At 46.0% G+C, this 22,283-nt stretch overlaps 1 long non-coding RNA gene across 5 annotated transcripts in view; it reads right to left on the bottom strand.

Annotated features, from left to right (window-relative positions):
- Nucleotides 1–22,283, bottom strand: part of LOC115299304 — a 68,078-nt gene that overhangs the window by 8,305 nt on the left and 37,490 nt on the right. Inside the window, exon 1 of one of the 5 annotated variants that reach the window (XR_003912106.1) lies at nt 16,353–16,406. The exons of 3 other annotated variants lie outside the window; for them this stretch is intronic. This is a non-coding gene — a long non-coding RNA (uncharacterized LOC115299304). Of the gene's footprint in view, nt 1–16,348; nt 16,407–22,283 lie in introns of those variants that run through there. One more of the 5 variants, XR_003912104.1, reaches the window with a different exon arrangement.

The following is a 22,283-nucleotide window of genomic DNA, read 5'->3' as shown; positions in this document are numbered from 1 at the left end:
TTTATTGAGCACTAACTGTCAGGAGCTGAGCTAATCACGAGTACTTTATTATCTTACTTAATCTGCACAACATCTCAATTAGAGCTACTGCCTTTTTTGTCTACATATGTGGAGACCACAACGTCCGGTCATCAAACCACTAGCCCAAGGTCATTAGACTAGTGAAGGGCAGACCCAGCCCTCAAGTCTGAGGTTTGGCAGACTTCAGAGACCACGCTTTTAACGTCCGGACTCTCGTGCCTCCCAGCTGCCCCACTGAACAGGACCCGGGCTGCCATTCATAGGTCAGTGAGACAATCCATTCCCTTACGGACACCGCTCTGGTTTATGAATAGTCCTCGTTTCTGGGGAGACTTCATCCCTCATCTGAAAAAAGAACCTCTTGGCAAATTGAAAACAATGACTCTAAATCTCAGGAGTGGAAGGATTTTACAGCCACCAAATAAACAGAAGGTGTTGTAAATCTGCCCACGCAGGTTAGCTTTGCCTCCATCAGGACCTTCCGGCGGTCATTCCTTCCCTCCGCCTACACCAAGACATGCCCAGACACAGACAATTCTGCTTCCTGCCTGTCAGCTCCCTTTGATTTTAAGATAGGGATCTTGCCATATCTGTGGTTACCAAAAAGACAAAAAAATCCTTCTTGCTCATTGGGAGCACTCTCCCAGCACGACCTAGCAGAGGAACAGAGAATGGACGCATCGTGTCCACTCCTTTCTGCTGCCCGGATGCCCACGGCGCTTCCACATGGATCACGCAAGCAGCGCAGAGAAAGAGCTGGGTGGGCATTTATCACACCAGAGTCTCTTCCAGATCTGGATCCAAGGATCCTGTCGGAAGATGACAGACGCGTTCAGACCAAGTTCAACAGCACTGGCAGGAACCCCATCATTTCCTCTTGGACTAAAAAGAGTTGAAGAAAATCAGCCCAAGGTTTAACTTGAACTTCAAGTCATCAATGAACACATTTTAAGAGGACAGGAAAGGAACACTGAGTAGAGACTAGGCACCTCAAATGGTGTGCATTTTCCCACAACGATACATAACTCATTTTATGCACTGTGTGGTCTGGACACGTTGTAAGTGTTGGCACAGAGTAATTCATTCAGTTCTCACGAAACTTGATATAGTAAGTACTATTGCTGTTTATCGAGACGAGGGGAAATGGGGCATGGAGAGCACATCAGTTACCTTTTCCTGCTCAGAATCCTCCCCAAACCACGATGGCTTAAAAGTCAAGCATTTATTCAGCTCACAAATCTGACCTAAGCCAGTCCAGCTGGTCCTGGCTGGGCGCTCTCATGCAACCTGGGCTGGCTGATGGCTGGATGACCCAGAGCAGGCTCACTCATTTTTTCAATGTTTACTTATTTATTCTGTGAGAAAGCGAGCACAAGCATGATCGGGGGGAGGGGCGAAGAGAGAGGGAAGGAGGGGATCTCAGGCAGACTCTGTGCTGTCAGCGCAGAGCCCAGGGCAGGGCTCAAACTCAGAAACCCGGAGACCATGACCAGAGGCAAAAACCAGAGGCAGACACTTGGCCGACTGAGCCACCCAGGTGCCCCTCATTCATCTTTGATGTGAGCGGAGTTGGGAGGCTGTTGGCCAGTGGACAAGGCGCCCTGACCCCATTGCCCCAGCCAGCCAGCCAGCTGGCCTGAGCTCCCTCACGTGGCATCAGCGTCCCAGAGCAGGAAAGGGGGACAGGTACTTCTTACGTCTGTGCTTGCACCACATTTGCTGTGGACACATCAGCCAAATCAAGTTCCACGGCTAATCCCAGAGACCCAGCAAAGAGAGACAGAGAGAGAGACTGAACACCCTGGGGTCACCACTGCCTCGGTCCGCCACAGAGACGCTATGCCCTTAGCTAAGACCTCACAGCTAGCGCACGCCTCCCCACACACTCTACCGTCCCACAGGCTAACTCCCGGGATGCTCCTGAGACTCCAGCGTCCTGAATTTGGATCCTATAAGGCACGCCTCAGAGATGCTGTGGGTTTGGTTCCAGACCACGGCAATAAAGCAGGTATCACGATAAAATGAAGAAATGGAGGCCAAAAGCCAATAACCCGTCCAGTATCACACAGCTGATCAGTGGCCGGACTGGGGTCTGAATTCTGATCGGTTTGACAGTTTATGAGAAGAAGATATGAGTTTATGTGTATGTGTCTTGTAAGCTCATTTCTAATCAGCCCCTGGGGAAAGCTGGATTTGAGAAGCACCTTGCCCTTCTGAGAACAAAACCCTAACCGGTCATCCAGCCTTAACATCTCCAACTTAGACTGGGTCTCCAGGCGTTGGCCGGGGCGACATCCCCGGCAGCAGCTCTGGGCAAAGTGACAGGAAAAGACGGTGACTCTATGATATAGTTATAAGATTAATTGCTGGGCTTGAAAAAAAGCATAGAAGACAACAGAGAATCTATTGCTGCAAAAATCAAGGATCTTAAAATAGTTATGATGAGTTAAAAAAATTCTATAAATGAGATGCAAAATAAAATCCAGGTGGCCACAGTGCGGATTGAAGAGGCAGAGGAGAGAACAGGTGAATAGGAAGATAAAATTATGGAAAATGAGGAAGCTGAGAAAAGGGGAGATAATATGATCCAGGAGCATGAAAGGAGAATTAGAGAATTAAGTGATGCAATCAAATAGAACAATATCCCTATCATAGGAATTCCAGAAGAAGAAGAAGAGAGAGAGAAAGGGGCTGAAGGGATATGTGAAGAAATCATAGCTGAGAACTTCCCCAACCTGGGGAAGGAAACAGACATTGAAATCCAAGAGAACTCCCCTCAGACATAACTTGAATTGATCTTTTGCATGACATATCACAGTGAAACTGGCAAAATACAAGGACAGAGAGAAATCTGAAAGCAGCTAGGGATAAATAGGTTTTAACATACAAGTAGACACATAAGGGTAGTATTAGACCTGTCTACTGAAACTTGGCAGGCCAGAAAGGAATGGCAGGAAGTCTTCAATGTGATCAACAGGAAATATATGCAGCCAAGTATCATTTATCCAGCAAGCCTGTCATTCAGAATAGAAGGAGAGATAAAGGTTTTCCCAAAGGAAAACTGAAGGAATTCATCACCACTAAGCCAGACCTACAAGAGATCCTAAGGGGAATTGTGTTTGGGAAATGTTGCAAGGAACACAAAATACCAGACATATCACTACAAGCATGAAACCTACAGAGAACACAATGACACTAAACCCATATTTTTTTTCAATAACACTGAATGTAAATGGATGAAATGTTCCAATCAGAAGACAAACAGTATCAGAATAGATTTAAAAAAATAAATAAGACCCATCTATGTGCTATCTACAAGAGACTCATTTTAGACCCAGTACACTTTAAGATTGTAAGTAAAGGGATGGAGAACTATCTATCATGTTACTGAAAGTCAAAAGAAAGCTGGAGTACCCATACTTAGACAAATGAGACTTTAAATTAAAGGCTGTAACAAGAGATGAAGAAGGACATTACATAATAATTACAGAGTCTATCATTCAGGAAGAGCTAACAATGGTAAATGTCTATGCACTGAATTCAGAAGCACACAGACCTCTGAAACAATCACAAACACGAGCAATCTTACTGATAAGAATATGTTAATTGCAGGGGACTTTAATATGTCACTTACAGCAATGGACAGATCAACTAGATAGAGAGTCAGTAAAGAAACAATAGCCCTGAATGACACATTGGACCAGAGGAACTCGAGAGAGATATTTAGAACTCTACATCCCAAAGCAGTGGAATTAACTTTCTTCTTGAGGTACATTCTCCAAGACAGATCACATACGGGGTCACAAAGCAGCCCTCAATAAATATAACAGAATTGCGATCATACCATGCACACTTTCAGGTCACAAGGCTATGAAACTTGAAGTCAACCAAAGGAAAAAGGCTGGAAAACCTCCAAAAACATGAAGATTAAAGAACATCCTACTAAAGAATGAATGGGTCAACCAGGCAATTAGAGAAGAAATTTAAAAATATATGGAAACAAATGAAAATGAAAACACAATAATCCAAACCCTTTGGGATGCAGCAAAGGCAGCCCTAAGAGGAAAATATACTGCAATCCAGACCTATCTCGACAAAAAAGAAAAATCCCAAATACAGAATCTAACAGCAGACCTAAAGGAACTAGAAGCAGAACATCAAAGACACCCCAAACCCAGCAAAGGAAGAGAAATAATAAAGATCAGGGCAGAAATAAACAATATAGAATAAAAAAAACAGATCAATGAAACCAAGATAAACCAATGAAACTGATAAGCCTCTAGCCAGGCTTCTCAGAAAAGAGAGAGGACCCAAATAGATAAAATCACAAATAAAAATGGATTTATTACAACAAATCCCTCAGAAATACAAGCAATCATCAGGGCATACTATGAAAAATGATATGCCAACAAACTGGACAACCTGGAAGAAATGGACAAATTTCAAAACACCCACACACTACCAAAACCCAAAAAGTAAGAAATAGAAAATTTGAACAGACCCATAACTAGTGAAGAAGCTGAATCAGTTATCAAAAATCTCCCAACAAATAAGAGTCCTGGACCAGATGGCTTCCCTGGGGAATTCTACCAGACATTTAAAGCAGAGCTAATACCTATCCTTCTCAAGCTGTTCCAAAATATACAAATGGAAGGAAAACTTCCAGACTCATTCCGTGAAGTCAGCATCACTTTGATTCCCAAACCAGACAGAGACCCAGCAGAAAAAGAGAACTACAGGCCAATATCCCTGATGAATATGGATACGAAAATTCTCAACAAGATACTGGAAAATCTAACTCAACAGCATATAAAAAGAATTATTCACCATGATCAAGTGGGATTCATTCCCGGGTTGCAGGGCTGGTTCAATATTCCCTAATCAATGGTATACATCACATTAACAAAAGAAAAGAACCATATAATCCTGTCAATAGATGCAGAAAAAGCATCTGACAAAATATAGCATCCTTTCTTAATAAAAACCCTTGAGACAAAGTCAGGATAGAAGGAACGTACTTAAACATCATAAAAGCCACTTATGAAAAGCCCACAGCTAATATCATCCTCAATGGGGAAAAACTGAGAGCATTCCCCCTGAGATCAGGAACACAACAGGGGTGTCCACTCTCACCACTGTTGTTTAACATAGTGCTGGAAGCCGGAGCATTAGCAATCAGACAACAAAAGGAAATTGCATCAGAATTGGCAAAGATGAAATCAGACTTTCCCTTTTCACAGATGACATGATACTGTACATGGAAAACCCAAATGACTCCAACAAAAGTCTGCTAGAACTGATTCATGAATTCAGCAAAGTCACAGTGTAAAAAAAATCAATGTACAGAAACCGGTTGCATTTTTATACACCAATAATGAAGCAACAAAAAGAAATCAAGAAACTGATCCCATTCACAATTGCACCAAGAACTATAAGGTACCTAGGAATAAACCTAACCAAAGATATAAAAGATCTGTATGCTGAAAACTATAGAAAACTTATGAAGGAAATTGAAGAAGACACAAAGAAATGGAAAAAATTCCATGCTCATGGACTGGAAGAATAAATATTGTTAAAATGTCAACACTATCCCCAAGCAACCTACACATTGAAGGCAATCCCAATCAAAATTCCACCAGCATGCTTCTCAAAACTAGAACAAACAATCCTAAAATTTGTATGGAACCACAAAAGACCCCGAATAGCCAACATAATGTTGAAGAAGAAAACCAAAACAGGAGGCATCACAATCCCAGACTTTAGCCTCTACTACAAAACTGTCATCATCAAGACAGTATGGTGTTGGCATAAAAATAGACACACAGACCAATGGAATAGAATAGAGAATCCAGAACTGGACCCACAAATGTATGGCCAACATACATTTGTTAATCTTTGACAAAATAGGAAAGCATATCCAATGGGAAAAAGACAGCCTCTTTAACAGATGGTACTTGGAGAACTGGACAGCAACATACACAAGAATGAAACTAGACCACTTTCTTATGCCATACGCAAAAATAAATTCAAAATGGATGAAGGACCTGAATGTGAGACAGGAAACCATTAAAACCATAGAGCGGAAAGCATGAAACACCTCTTTGACCTCAACGATAGCAATTTCTTACTCAACATATCTCCAAAGGCAAGGGAATCAAAAGCAAAAATGAACTATGGGAACCTCATCAAGATAAAAAGCTTCTGCATTTTAATTTTTTTAATTTTTTTTAATTTATTTTTGAGAGACAGAGAGAGACAGTGTGAGCAGGGGAGGGTTAGAGAGAGAAGGAGACACAGAATCCGAAGACAGGCTCCAAGCTCTGAGTTGTCAGCACAGAGCCTGACGCGGGGCTCAAACCCACGAACCATGAGATCATGACCTGAGCCGAAGTAGGACACCTAACCAACTGAGCCACCCAAGTGCCCCAAAGCTTCTGCATTTTTAAGGAAACAATCAACGAAACTAAAAGGCAACCAATGGAATGGGAAAAGAAAGTCAGAAATGATGTATATTGGGGTGCCTGGGTGGTTCAGTCGGCTAAGCCTCCGACTTCAGCTCAGGTCAGATCTCACGTTCATGGGTTCGAGCCCCGGGTCAGGCTCTGTGCTAACAGCTAGCTCAGAGCCTGGAGCCTGCTTCCGGTTCTGTGTCTCCTTCTCTCTATGCCCCTCCCCCTCTCATGCTCTATCTCTCTCTGTATCAAAAATAAATAAAACATTTAAAAAATTTTTGCAAATGATGTATATCATTTTAGGAGTCTTAGGGCTAATATCAAATCTATAAGGAACTCACCAAACTCCACACCTGAAAAACAAATAATCCAGTGAAGAAATGGGCAGAAGACACGAATAGACACTTTTCCAAAGAAGACATCCAGATAGCCAATGGACACACGGAACGATGCTCAGCGTCACTCAGCATCAGGGAAATACAAATAAAAACCACACTGAGATACCACCTCACACCGGTCAGAGTGGCTAAAATGAACAAATCAGGAGACTATAGATGCTGGCGAGGGTGTGGAGAAACGGGCACCCTCCTACACTGCTGGTGGGAGTGTAAACTGGTGCAGCCGCTCTGGAAAACAGTGTGGAAGCTCCTCAAAAAAATTAACAATAGAACTCCCCTATGACCCAGCAATAGCACTGCTGGGGATTTACCCAAGGGATACAGGAGTGCTGATGCATGGAAGCACAGGTACCCCAATGTCCATAGCAGCACTTTCAACAATAGCCAAATCATGGAAAGAGCCTAAATGTCCACCAACTGATGAGTGGATCAAGAAGATGTGGTTTATATGTACAATGGAACACTCCATGGCAATGAGAAAGAATGAAATCTGGCCATTTGCAGCAATGTGGATGGAACTTGAGGGTGTTATGCTAAGTGAAATGTCAGGCAGAGAAAGACAGATATCATATGTTTTCACTCATAATGTGGACCTTGAGAAACAACAGAAGACCATGGGGGAGGGTGGGAAAAAGTTACAAAGATGGAGGGAGGCAAACTATAAGAGACTCTCAAATAATGATAACAAACTGAGGGTTGATGGGTTGATGGGGGAGAGAGGGGAGTGGGTGATGGGCACCGAGGAGGGCACTTGTTGGGATGAGCACTGGGTGTTGTACGGAAACCAATTTGACAATAAATTATATATATTTTTTTTAAAAAGGCTCCCACAGCTAGCAAGTGGTGGGGATATGATTTCAACCCAGATAGTCTGATTCCAGATCCTGCATTCTTACGTACCATGCTATTCAACAATAAATACGTGATTCCATTTAATTCTTAAAAAAAAAAAAAAAGAAAAGAAAAACTAAAGAGAGGGTTATTACCAGCTTTTTTTTTTAGATTAAAAAAAAGACAGTTGAACCTCAGTGAGGTTAAATAGTCACGAAGCTGGGAAATGGGGATCTCTGACTCACTCTTAAAAACCATCTCCCCTGCACCGCGCCAATACCCACCTGCGCTTGCTGAATCAACCTGCATGCAGAAGCACCGACCAGGGACCACTTGCAGAATATGTGTTCAGAAAGGAAGAGAGGACTTATGTGGGGTTGTGAACAAAGGCGGAAGTCTTCCCTAGCCACTTTCCCAGCGACTGCCCTGAAGTTTTATTCCCATTCAGGAAATTAGTTTCTGCCTGGCAGTGTGGTCGGTATTGTGGTATTCAAAGGAAATGAAAAAGACAAATTTCCAGCTCCCAGGATGCCTACAAAGTGCACAGTTATGAAACAGCAGATGCCAAAACACAATGAAGTAGGTGGATGTGTAGACAGATGGAGGCAATTACGGGCGATTGGAAGATGAGTGTGAACAGGGTGAACCAAGGAAGGCTCCCCAGAGGAGGTGGGCTGCAGGTCGAGTGGGATTTGGATCGACTCAAAGAAAAACAATAACCTATCTCAGAAGTATACCTTCTGAATGGTTCAGTTGGTTAAGTGTCCGACTCTTGGTTTCAACTCAGGTAATTATTTCGGGGTCATGAGATTGAGCCCTGCATCAGGCTCCATGTTGAGCATGGAGCCCCTTTGAGATTCCTTTCTCTCTCTCTCTCAAAATAAAATAAAATCTTCTAAAAAATTATACCTTTCTTAAACATATATGCATGGGATTCATAATGGCTCAGTCTTTTTAACTTTGTGCAACAGTTCTCAACTCAAGCCAACGAAGTCAAAGAGATCGGCTTCCAAATTTAGTATAAGATACAGGACCCAAGATGGCAGTGCACCAGGAAGTCAGGCAGTCATTGGAATCATGGACTCAAAGTGCCATCCCAGCACCCTCTGTGTCTTCCCTGCTTGGTTATTTCACCACAGACAAGCTTCCTTTGCTTCTTGCCCTCCAGGTGCAAGACGGCTGCCACTCCATTCAACTCCAACTTCCCAACAGACTGAATGCGAATGGCCCAGACTGAGCCAACTGTCCACCCTTCATACGATGAGCTTCTCCAAGGGATCTCAAACCCCGTGGCTGGGAAAGCCAACTAGTAAGTTTGACGCAAGTTCTCAGCAAAAAGTGTGTCTAGTAAGGGCACATGTTGAAAGATCAAGTGACAGTAAGCCCATCTGACTCTTGGAATTTTTGAAGGATGGTGGAGAGGAAGAGAACTCGGTGCTGCTGATGGAGGGCACTGAATTCTAGCCAGAGCACATGCGTCTAAGACTCCTAAATAATCACGGACCTTCTGAGTGTTGTTACAGAGAGGCTTATAGTCACACAATTGAAAATTATATATTTCTACTGCAAAAGTAACACATATTCATTACGGAAATTATGGCAAATAGAGAAAAGTGTAATTTACTATTTCCTTCCATTTTTATAGCAACACACTTACACAAACACATTGGCATCTGGTAATAGATGAGGGTTGCTTTAAGAACCAAATAATTTAAATAGCCACAGTGGAAATCACCCCTGAAGTTCTGGATCGTGTCATAAAGCTGCATTATATCTTATTTGTATTTGCTTGACATTATTGTTACTTGAGCTTGGGGGATTAAAATTATGCAAATTATCTTTAGATAGCATAGTTCATTAGTATGTCTACATGTCATTTGGTATTCTCCAAAATTATACTGTTTGATCTTCAGACTGTCCCAAAATGAATTTACCCATTCTCCTGTGGTCAAACCATTAGATCATCTCAACTTTTTGCCATTGTAAATGACTCTGTGATGAATATTCTACAGAAAACTTCATCCCCACTGGTGATCAATTCCTCAGCAGTGAACTTTTGCATTACAAGTTAACAACATTTTTAAGTCTCTTGATATACACTGCAAATCGTCCTTCTAGAGAGCATGTGCATGCACACCAGCCACGCATGAAGATGCTGGCTTCATCTCAGCCTGACCAGGACTATTAACAGAAGGTCGAAGGAAGCACGGGTAGGTCCACTGGATTACTGCCCAAGTGTAATAGCGCCAGGCTCCAGTAGAGTGACTGCATCCATTTTCATGCTAATAGAGCCTTCCCACAGGGCCCAGCACTCGACATCCATTGGTGAGAACACTCTCTCCACTGTTTTAGCTCTGCTATGAGCAGTCATCTTGTGGAAACTTTTTTCCCCTACATTTTTCTTTCTTTTTTAAAAATATTGTTTCATGTTTACTTTTGCGAGAGAGAGACAGAGCATGAGCAGGGGAGGGGCAGAGAGAGAAAGGGGACAGAGGATGCAAAGCAGGCTCCAGGTTCAGGCACAGAGCCTGACATGGGGCTTGAACCTACAAACTGTCAGATGGTGACCTGAGCTGAAGATGGACGCTTAAGCAACTGAGTCACCCAGGTGCCCCATTTTACATTTTTATTTCTCACCAGTGCATCTTTTAGTGACACATTGTCTTTAGTTATTTACCACCTCAGGTGAGTCTTTCTCCAGCCTAGATACTGGACCTCTTTCTTTGCTGTGTATCTCTGCCCTGATCCACCGTACATGGACTTCATAGTTGGGTTACCAAAGGACGGCCTCTTTTCTAACTTCCGGGGTGGTTATTGGGAGGGGAAAGGAAGATACCTTGGATTCATCACCAAGCTACTTGCAAATATGTGCTCCCATCTGATCCTCCACAGGAAGTGGGCAGACAGGGCTCAGAGAGGTTAGGTGGTCTCCTGGAGGTTCAGGGTTCATTAGTGACCTTGCTGGAACCTGAAGCTGACATCGTTCCTTCTACCTCACCTCCCAAGGGAGAGACATTGGTTCCAGAGCCACCAGCCAGAACGCCAGTGCTGTCGGTGAACATGACACATGAGGGGGCCTTGGGTGAGAGGTGTGTTCACAAGAAAGGAGACGGAGCGACTGGATCCAGAAGTCTTGTGACGCAAGAACTACTGCTAGAAGAAGCCTGCGTGCAGCAGGAGAAAACGAAGCCAACATACAGAGAAAGGGGGGAAATGAAGAGTGCTAAGGTCCTCAAAGTCCCGGATCCAGCTGTGCCTACGGCAGCTGGCTCCCCCTGCTCTCCTCAGTTACATAAGCCAAGAGAACCCCAGCCGACATTGCCAGTGCCAGCCAGAGTCAGGTGTCTGTCCCCCACAGAGGAAGCGGAGTGACGCACCACACCGCAGAGGAAGTGCGGTGACGCATCACACCACTCTTCCAGACCCATAGGCTGCGCGCCTGCAGGGGAAGACATGGCTGTCCTTGGGAGTATGTTTGTTAGCATCCAGAACTTTGTCAGCTCAGTCTGCGCCCCTCACATCTCCCCCACCGAGGCCTCTCAGACTACTGATAAGAACTGTCAGAGCATCTAGTTGGCTCAGTAACTATCAAAATCTCCATGCCAGAGTTTCAGTTCTTGGCAGCTCTACAAATTTGCTCCCTTGGGATGAAGGAGCAAAGGTCAGGGCTGTGGAGGGCTTTAATCAATAGTGCATGCTCCTGAAAAACAAGCAGGAATCAATAATATATTTCCACTTCTTTTTTTATCCTCAAAACAACAGCAGCAAAACATTCATGCCAGGCTGCAATTTAAAAAGTCCACTTAAAAAAAATACTTAGTCTTCCCTTTCTTGCTCTTTAATGAAGGGCGTGATGAATGTGTTTACCATATGGAGACGAGAAAGAATCCGTTAGAAAAACTCAGAAAATATGGTCCTCCATAGTGGGGGGTTTTCTTTCGTTCGTTTTTGAAAAGAAAGCCAACTTCAGTTTCTAGAATATGTCTGTAGGATGATGTGTGATAAGTAAGAAAAAGAGAGGAAAGGATGGTCGGAGCGCACGGGGCGCCATGAGGAATCCCTCTGCTAACTTAGGAGATGCCAGGGGCGGCCTCGGCGCGTGGCCCGAGGGGGCCGCAGGGCACATGAGTGGCAGCTGGTTAGACAGGAACCACCATCGCTGCCGGCCGATTCCAGCAGGCAGCCAGTTTGAGAACCACGGGGCTAGATTCCATCTCCAGGCAAGATACTGTCTGAATAATCAGGTAGCCCCTAACAGTCTTTCCAAAAACAGATGCTGATTTTAGCGCTGGGGTTCATGTGAATGAATGAGGAGACGGAGCTGTTCTGCTAAAATCTTTTATCTCAGCAGCCTCAGATTCTGGCTTCCTTGACTCTTGGGAAATGTGTTTCAAATGGGAAAGCGTAGGAAATATAAAATACATGAAATCATCCCCACATTTCATATATTAACTTATTTGTTTTTTGCTCACGTGTCAGACATTTGTTAGTAGATACTGTGGGCATTAAGTTGGACAGGACCCAGTCTATGACCTCAGCTAGATCACTGGCCACTTAGGGGGCCCCAAGAAAGTTAAATCAGGACGATAACGTGAGGGATTTGAATAGAGCGTGAGAAGCGCCAGGAAACTAACGTACAGGGTGTCAGTGGGGGACGGGGAGGGCAGACCCACAGCCACGGAAGGAGAAGGACCGAACACACTTCCCCTTAGGAAACAGGAGGAGGAGGGGGAGGAGGGGGTACACAGACGCCCCGGGACAGCGGCCCTAAGTCCCCCCACCCCCCGGCTTCATCAGTGACTCTCAACCTGGTGCCCGGTAGAGACATTTGGGGAACATAAAAGAAAACGCTACCATCCAGTTACCACCCTAAACCAATTAATCAGAATCTTTGGTGACAGAGCACAGACCTCAGTATGCGCTGTTGTTTTCATCTTTCAGGCGATGCTAGTGAGTTCCCAGTTTGAGACGCACTGGACCGAATTATCAAGGGTCCTGTTACCAAACTAAACAATTTGGACTCTGAATTCTTTTTTTTTTTTTTTTAACATAACATTTTGTCAAATCGACTAACACAGTGTATACAGCATGCTCTTGGTTTGGGGGGTAGGTTCCCATGGCCCATCGCTTACATACAACACCCAGTGCTCACTCCCACAAGTGCCCTCCTCAGTGCCCATCACCCACTTTCCCCTCTCCCCCACGCCCCAATCAACCCTCAGTTTGTTCTCTGTATTTAAGAGTCTCTTGCGGTTTGCCTCCCTCCCTCTGTTTGTAACTCTTTTTTCCCCTTCCCTTCCCCCATGGTCTTCTGTTTAAGTTCCTCAAGATCCACATTATGAGTGAAAACATATGATATCTGTCTTTCTCTGACGGACTTATTTAACTCAGCATAATACCCTCCGGTTCCATCGACATTGTTGCAAGTGGCCAGATTTCATTCTTTCTCATTGCCAAGTAGTATTCCATTGTATATATATGAACCACATCTTCTTGACCCATTCCTCAGTTGATGGACATTTGGGCTCCTTCCAGAATTTGGCTATTGTTGACAGTGCTGCTGTGAACGTTGGGGTACATGTGCCCCTATGCATCAGCACTCCTGTATCCTTTGGATAAACTTCCAGTAATGCTATTCTTTTAAAAAGATTTCTGACACCAGGCAGATTATTAGATCCAAGGAAGACCATCATACTTTGAGACCAGTTTGAATAGGTCTCCAGACCCACCACCGGTCACCTTGCGCTCCGAACCCTACCAAACAGGAGGTCAATTCTGGAAGGCGTTGGAATAGCAAGGTGGCTTAACGGGAGAGCTTGTGTGGAACAGAGCTGGCTTCGAGTTCTGGCAGGCTATTCAACCTTCTCTGCATGCCTCCATTCCTCCTCTGGACTGCCTGGTCAGCAATGACTGCCTGGTGCACAGGGGTGTTGTCAAATATTTACTGAGGACTCACTGCATGCCAGGCTCTTTGACGAGCTCTGGGAATATCCTAGTGAGCAAAAACGAAACAGTGCTCATTCTCATGGAGCTTCGCTTCCAAAGAAGGAGCTGGACTTTAGTCCATACCACACACACGACTATAAAACATTACATAATTAAGCACATGCCAGAGCCCGCCTGCCCGTGTACATGCACAGCCCAGGCTGTAAAGAAAACTTACAGAATCGTGACTGTGATTCTGTCATTGTGAGTATGTAATTACAAAGGGATACATCTACTTGAGAGAAACAGCAAGAACTAAGAAAATGTGTAATGGGAGAGCCCGTCTGGGAAATGCGCCTGGAACTTGACGGAATAGAAGCAAACTGGGTAATAAAACTGCAAAGGAAGGAGAAGCGAGGGACATCGCTAGCAAAGACCCTGAGAGGCAGGGCACTGAGGAGGAAAAATGATCCAACAATTCCCAGTGCCTATGAGGACTCATCATCAGTTACTAGCAACCGCCATCTTCGCTGAAGTTAGACCGCACACAGATGACAATAAGAAAGACAAGGCGGCAGCCATCGGATCGGACGTTTTCTCGTGTGTAAAACACTTTAAAATATTTACGACGTTGTAGATTTAAAACGGCCTCCCCCTCCCACCCGCCCCATGCCGTTTAGGACGAGTGCTTTGAGCTTTAATGAAGGTCTCAAGAAAGAAAGGTTGGCTTTCATTCAAGCCCAGGACAAACTGCTCACTACTGAGTGACATGTTACCTGTCAAGAAGCTGTCCCGGCCGGGTGCTGAGGCGAGCTGTCTCCAGAGTAAAGCGGAGCGAAGGCTCCCGCCAGCCTGCGCCCTGGGAGGTTACCAGCCGTCCTGGCAACATGGATGGTTGTTACTCCAAGTGATATCCAAACGCACCTGAAACACGACTGCCTGTCCCAGTTGTCCCCAAGTCTCTCCAGGGATGGCGTGAGCGAGGACACACAGTCATACCCTCCATGGGTCTCCTCAGAGTCCCCTCTGGGGGCTGGAGACGAAGCGGCCCCTACAGAAGCCATGATCGCCGGATTTCCCGGCAGCTGATGATACGCATTTGTTCAAGTATTTTAATGTAAGTTGCATAGGGAGCTCCATCCTTCTGGCCAGATTTTGTGCTTGTTGCCTCCAGATTCTTCTCTTCTTAATCTTTTGTGTTGTCCATCTCCACGGCCTTGACTGCTACTTCTCTCAAAATACTAACCCTGCTCCTGGCTCATATGTTAGCAGCTTTGCTAAGCAGCCATACAGAGCAGAGTTAAAAGCGTGGGTCTTGGAGCCAGTCCGAGCTGGACTCAAACGTAAGCTCTGTAACTGGACCAGCTGTTGTCTGTTGCACAGGACTCATTGATTCTCTGATGCTTGATCTCCCTAGCTGGGAAACAGAGCACCCGTGTCCCTCAGTCGTGAGTGATCTGTCCTGGGCTTGAATGAAAGCCAACCTTTCTTGCTCAAGACCTTCACAATCATAACAGTGAAGATCCCTTGGCCCAGGCTTGCTGAGTAATCGGTATTAGGCTTATGAACAGTACTTGCACTGTTAATATACTAGAATTATTTCTGGTCTTATTTCTGTCTTGAGTGTCTACCTTCTCTCTCCCAGCAAACGTAGGAAAGTCCACTTGGCTTTTGAGCAAATGCTACCTTGACCGTGGGTACTGTATTCATTAGGATACATCGAAACGCTCTGTGTTCAGGGATGAAAATACTCATCATATGAATTGGTTAAAGCAGGAGGAGCATACAGGGCCCGATCTGGAGGCTCACATTTGTCAACAGTCTACCTCCAGTCGTCCATTTCCACTTGGCTCTGCTTTGGCTTATTTTCCGGCAGGTGTCCCTTGTACTGATATGAGATGGCCTTCCACAAGTCCAAGGTAAGACAGTGCCAGTTTGTTCAGTGAGGCTGACAGAGACAAGGTAACTGTTCTTCCCAGTAGGTCCAGAAAACTTCCTGGACCTGACTCCCACTGGCTTTGGCTCCTGTGGCCATCCCTAAATATACCCCAGGGGCCATGGAGGTAACGTTGTGCTGGACCAGACCTGAGTCAGGAGTCCACGCCTGGAGTGGGAGAGGGGTCAGTCCCCAGCGGAAACGCAGATACCCGCACCCCAGGCCGGTTCCTGGAAATGGAGAACACACCAATCCCTGTTCACGCACTACGAGTTTTTTTTGTTTTGTTTTGTTTTGTTTTACTTTTTCCCCTCAGTATCATCACACTTCCCCATAAGCCAACTATTAACAGAAGAAGCTCACTCCGGGGCGCCTGGGTGGCTCAGTCTGTTAGGTGTCTGACTCTTGATCTCAGCTCAGGTCATGATCTCACAGTTTCTGGGTTCGAGCCCCACACTGGGCTCTATACTGTCAGCTGTCAGCATGGAGCCCACTTTGGATCTCCTATCTCCCTCTCTCTCTCTCTCTGGCCCTCCCCACCCACACAGACGCATGCTCTCTCTCTCAAAAATAAACATTTTTTTAAAAAATGTCTCCAGACATTGCTAAATATGCCCTAGGGATTGTGGGGGGAGGGTGGCAAAGTCAGCCCTGCTTGAGAACCACTGCTTTATTGGATTCTTATGAGGATAAACTAGGGTAATATTGTATATTGTAAAGCACTTGGAACAGTGCCTGGCATATCACAAGTGTCCACTGAATGTTAGTTATTTCCATTTACTTACATACATTTACTGTTCCAGCTGCCTGGGACCCTGTTGCCTGCTCCTTCATCCTTCCCACACCCACCTGGATGACAGACGTTGACAATGACAGACATCGCTAATCGATCAATGACAGACATCGCTAATCATTCGTAGTGCTGTTCCTAATGCCGTCGGGTAGGCCCTCTGAATCCTTCTCCACACGTGGGCCACGCTGCGCATTCCAGGTCCTCCCTGGGTTTTCTAAAAGCCCCCAAGCCACGCTTGGCGCTGAGAATCAGCCTGAGCAGTGACCTCATTCTGTCCTATGACAGCCCATGAAGTCGCACTGCCCCTTTGGCGCTGAAGACACTGAGGCTTGGAAAGACGGAATGATCTGCCTGAAGTCACATAGTCATTAAAGGACAGCACCAAATGTGAACCCCAAATCCCCAAATCCCCAAAACCCACTTCCTTATAGTCCCCAAGGCTAACTATCAAATCCACGGCGTGTGATGCCTAAGTTCATATTCCCTTTTTTTAAGTTTATTTATTTATTTAGAGAGAGAGAGCCCGCGCCCGCACAAGCAGGGGAGGGGCAGAGAGAGGGGGAGAAGAGAGTCCCGTGCTGTCAGCACAGAGCCTGACACGGGGCTCAATCTCACGGACTGTGAGAACATGACCTGAGCCGAAACCAAAAGTGGGCTGCTTAACCAACTGAGCACCCGGGAGCCCCCAAAGCTCATATTCTGAAACACGACCCTGCAGTCCCTGCGCTAATATTCTGTAGTGGGGTGTGTGCTGGTAAGCCACTGTGCCAGCAGCATTAAAAAGCCTGAATCTGTGTCATTTGCCACCCCTTCGATGATGGGAAGGCTCTCACTACAGCCGACGTGAAACCACCAATGGCTTAAGGCCTGACCCACAGAACTCCTGCCACGCGGTTTTGTAGGCTGGGCCAAGTGGTGTCCAGCACGTCGCACGGTGGCTCCCAGTCCCCGTGGGAACGCGACAGAACACCTGTAAATACGTGACTCCCACTAGATCTCCCCGTATTGAAGGCAGGGGAAGAATTCGCCGAGAGAGACTGTTCCACCCATCAAGTGGGACATCCACACGCAAGCCCACGTTCGGGCTTGGATTCCACGCTGCGCTTTCATAACCGAACACCGTCAACTCCACATTCCATGCCCAGAAAATCAGTCCAGGCTGACATTAGCTTTGCAGCTTCACTCACTGCCTACAAGTTCATTTTTCAGAGGGGACAAAAAATCCTCCCTCCTTAGGCCGATTGTTCTAGCAAACGACTCAAGAATAAGTATCCGCAGCGAGAGTCTGGCCGGATGCGTGGCCAGCAGACGGCTTCCCCTCCAGAGAGGCACCAGCAGACACGCTTCCATCAGCCGCTGTAGCTCCGGGATCCATCTCACTGGGCACCGTGCGAGGCGTTCAGCCCTCAGGCAACTACTGTAGCCGGTCTACCCTTAGTTAACTTAATGAGCGTCAACCGTGGGCTCGCTCTGCTCCTAAGCAAGCAGAGGCGTCCCCCCGTCTCTTCTCAGGGAGCATCCCAGCTCCCCAGCCAGAAGGTCGAGATGGAGGCTTTCCTCCTGTCCTTTTCAGGATGTTTCTTTCCTGCCCCAGTGGGCCGTCAGGTCCCCAAGCGAGCACTCCCTTGTTTCTTGCCATCTCTAACATGGGAATGAAACACGTCCCAAGTGACTTCCAGGTGGCATTCTGGGAGCGGAGGTGGCTTCCCTGGAAAATGCTCCCAGAGAGTGTCAGGCTTGATGCCCCGTGTGGCCGTTTCCCACCCAAGGTAACAGAGACGCCTGGGCCGGCTCAGTGTGGACCCCAAATCTGCAAATCCTCAAAACCCATCTTCCGATGTTCGTTTTTCATTCTCCTCCAATAACCACCCCCCGCACACACTTCACAGAAGGAAAAATCAGCCATAATCCCTATGAGGCCTCACTGGAATTTAAAACTCCAAATGCAAAAGGTATATACTTCTTTTTTTCCTATAGAGTCGGCAACCAGGTCTTCACTGAAGGAGTCAGAATTTCTCTAGAACGTGGCTGATGTATAAAGTACAGAGAAGCCGCCAGGGAGAGGAGAGAAAACAGGGATTTTAGAGGCAGACAGATACGTCTGTGCTCAATGTCTGGCTCTGCCATTTACCAGCTGCGTGTCCTTGAATCGTTATTTAAATTGCCAGTGCCTCAGTTTCCTGATCTGTAGAATGGAGCAGGAATACTGACCTCATAGAACTCCTGTAACTAGACAAGAAGGTAAGACTGAGGGGAGGGGTGGGGTCCTAGCCCAGCCAGAGGCACGTGGTGAGTGCTGTCCTCTCTCCCAGGCACATCAAGGATTTTAGGAAAGGCAGCATGCCCCATGCCTGACAGAAAGAAGGTACGAGTCCGTTGAGAATAACCCCTGAGCCCCGCACGTTGGGCTTGTGTGGAGACGGTCTCCTGAATCCACTGAGTCCTGACTGGACACGTTCTCTCTGATGACATCACGCGGCTCTCCAGAGACTGATAAGAATACTAACTTGCCCCCACTATTAAGAGCCAGCTGTGTCTCGGTCGTCTTGAGTCTCTAAGGGCCCTGAGGGTCCAGTCAGTGAGGGGGAAGCTCCCGCGTGTCACAGCTCCGAGCTGACCCCCTGCCCCGCGAGTATCAACCTGTTATTTTATTCTCATGTTGTTTTGGTTTATAATCAACATCTGGGAAATCTCTCCATTGGGGCTTTGTCACAAAATGGGCCTTAGCTCTTCATGCAGGGACACGGAGGATGGGTTGGCTGTGTGTCTAGTTCTAGGTATGGAGGGTGGCGGAGCTCAGAAGTCTCTGCAGGTCCATCCACCCGGCCCTATGAGTGGGCTCTGGGAAAGATTATGGAGTGAGGAAACACCGGATCTATGCATCTGGAGAGGTACCAGCGGAAGCCCAGACCTACGGGGCCATGAGGGCGCCATTACTAAGTCTGACCCTGAAAGACAGACATTTCCTTCCCCCACTTCTACACGGACTCTTTGGAAATCTCATCCCAGAGATATACAAACATGAAGCAATATCTATTTCAAATATGTATTGTTATGCAAAGATAGGAAATGACCTGCTTCATGTTATTTAAAAAGCAGGAACATGAATAATGAATAGAATTTACACAAGGGAAGGATGTCTGCTTGGCATTAAGAAGAACCTAACAAAGTATCCAAAAGAATATTTAGTGCTTATGCATCTAGTAAGTCATTAAAAAAAAATAGTCACTGAGCACCAACTATGTGTTGGACACAGTCTTAGAGGCTGGGGTCATGCCAGTGAGCCAAACGGGCATATTTCCCATGGTCCCACACTCTTCCTTTCCTTCTTTATCATTCATTCATTTCAGAATTTACTGTTACCAAGTATCAGGTGCAGGATACCAAGGCCAAGAAAACAGTAAACATATAGATGGGTGATGGCAAAGAAATGTGGGAAATGGCTAACATACATAGAGCACTTTCCGTGGGCCAAGCGTCATGGATTAGGTCACTGAGTCCTCATGACAAAGCTCACCTGCTGTACAATGACTGCCCTCATCTTACAGGGGACGAAGCTGAGGGTCAGAGAGCCTAAGAAACTTGGCTCAGGGAAGTAGCACAACTAGACATCAAGCCCATAGAGTCTGATTCAAAGTTCGTATTCTTAACCCTGACTTTGGACAGTTAATGCACACACAGTCTATGGTTCAGGTAAAATGGGTGCTGAATGTGCATCATCTCTCCAAGAAAGGAAATCCTCTACCTCCTAGTATTTTCCACCTCCCGTGGTGCAGATACTCCCACTGGGGCTGATGTGACGGCAACAATGGTGTGACAACTGATTCATAAAATTCCTGAAAATGTAATAATTGGTTCTTGTGAACTGGCATAAGGTAGGCGCCAGCACATGACTGAGGGGAAACAGGAAATACTGAAATACTCTTGTGGTTTGGGAGTTCGAGCCACGCACTAGGGTCTCTGCTGCCAGCACAGAGTCCACTTCTGGTCCTCTGTTCCTCTCTCTCTCTGTCTCTGCCCCTGCCCCACTTGCACACTCTCTCTCAAAAATAAACAAACATTTGGTGCACATGGGTGGCTCAGTTGGTTAAGCACCCAAGTTCCTCTCAGGTCATGATCTCATGGTTTGTGGGTTCAAGCCCTGCATCAGCTTCAGTTTCTCTCTCTCTGCCCCTCCCCCACTCACACTGTCTATCAGATAAATAAGCATTTTTTAAAAATAATAAATAAACATCTTTTAAAAACTAAAGCCCTTTTTGCCAAATGCAGAGGGACCTGTCTATGGAGGTGCTGTGTGACCGGATTAGTAGGCATCCTTCCACGGGGCAGCAGTGGTGGGCTGGTGTCGATTAGATGGGGCTTCAATGGACAGGCAGGCTCCTCTGAGAATTCAGGGGCCTGTACTCCCAGCACCACGGAAATGCTCACTCCACCAAAGGAAAATCTAGCAGCAGAATCACGGGTGTGCCTCGGCAGGTGTTTATCTACCATTAACCACTTGGCCGAGAGGCTGGGGGGACATTGTGACCAGGTGTAACATACACTGAAGCTGAAAGACTGGTGTGGATTGAAGAGCCGTCTTTGATGAAGCTGAATTATCTCCAATATTACAGCAGAAGCCGACAGTAAACTACAACTCAGGCTCAATGCAAAAAGGCATACAAACAACACAGAAGTTCAGCCAAAGAGGAAAGCAATAAATAAGCGTCTGTTCTGAGGCCATGTTGGGGCCCATCCAGCCAGAAGTACTGTGTGGCCTTTGGGACCCTGCTTCCCCTACTTGAAAATGTGTGCGCTTGACTGCTTGACCTAAGTGGATCAGAGACTGGAGTTAGTTTTCCTATTATTCATGCCACTTGGTAATTGCAGTTTCAGTAAATGGGCAGACTTTCTGACTGAAACTTCCTCCCTGGTGAGAGGCACCTTACTCACAGACTATTGTTAACCTTTAAAGAAAAATAACCTTGTCATAAGCTTCAGTTAATATTACACTATATACGCAAAGTAAGACCCCTGCTGATGTACCTTTAGTGATAAATTATGTTTTTTGATCCTCTGCATTGTACTCCATTTCTGTCTTTAATTTTCTGTTCTCTCTTCTGTGAAAACGATCTATTCTAAAACATGTGATTCCTAAGAAGTTGCAAACAATGTAATCATTAAAAGAAAGATGTAATCACCTATGGTATTTAAGACACCAAGTTTCACAGTAAAGTGTGGTCTCTTCCACCATTCATGTTGTCTGTGTTCTTTCTTACAGCTATTTCGCCGACACCAACCTCCTACTCAGAGACCCTTAGACTCTGGTGCGTGGGCTGGTCCCCCGCAAGGCCAACCTAATCTTCCCAGTCAGGTGGATCTGAATTTGTCTCACAGCGGCTTTCCAGCTCTGTGATCTTGAACAAGGTCCCTTCTGTCCTGGAGTCCAGGCTCCCCACTTGGATAACATGGGACAAATAACTGAGGGTGGCTCCCAGATATAAAGGTAGACCATGCGGATCACCGGTGTCAGTTAGCCCGTAACTAACGTTCGAGAGGTGGAGGTTAATGCTGACAGTGTCGGTGTCCATGGCGATAATAACTGCAGATCGAGGTCGGTCTCAACGAAAATGCCATTCCCTCACCAAGTTTCCCAACCTTTGGGTGTGGCCTTGATGTGGTCCTCACCTCCATGGCTAAATAGAGGTAAGTGCCTGTTTGCACAGGAGCAAGGACCATGTTTTAGGCAGCTTCTGTATCTCATGTGATCCTAAATGCAGAAGGTTTGAAACCAAATTGCACTTCAGAGAGGTTTAGTCATTTGCCAGAGATCACACAGCTAATAAGTAGCAGAGTCCAGTAAGTTCAAAAGCAGGTCTGTCCTACTGCCCAATGCCCACATTCTGTTTATCTTTACTCCCTAATATGTTATCTGTTAATTAAGCTTC

This window comes from Suricata suricatta, chromosome 8 (assembly GCF_006229205.1).
Source record: "Suricata suricatta isolate VVHF042 chromosome 8, meerkat_22Aug2017_6uvM2_HiC, whole genome shotgun sequence".
NCBI classification, from domain to species: domain Eukaryota; kingdom Metazoa; phylum Chordata; class Mammalia; order Carnivora; family Herpestidae; genus Suricata; species Suricata suricatta.
Note: the sequence above shows the minus strand (reverse complement) of the source record. Positions and strands in the feature narration are given on the sequence as shown.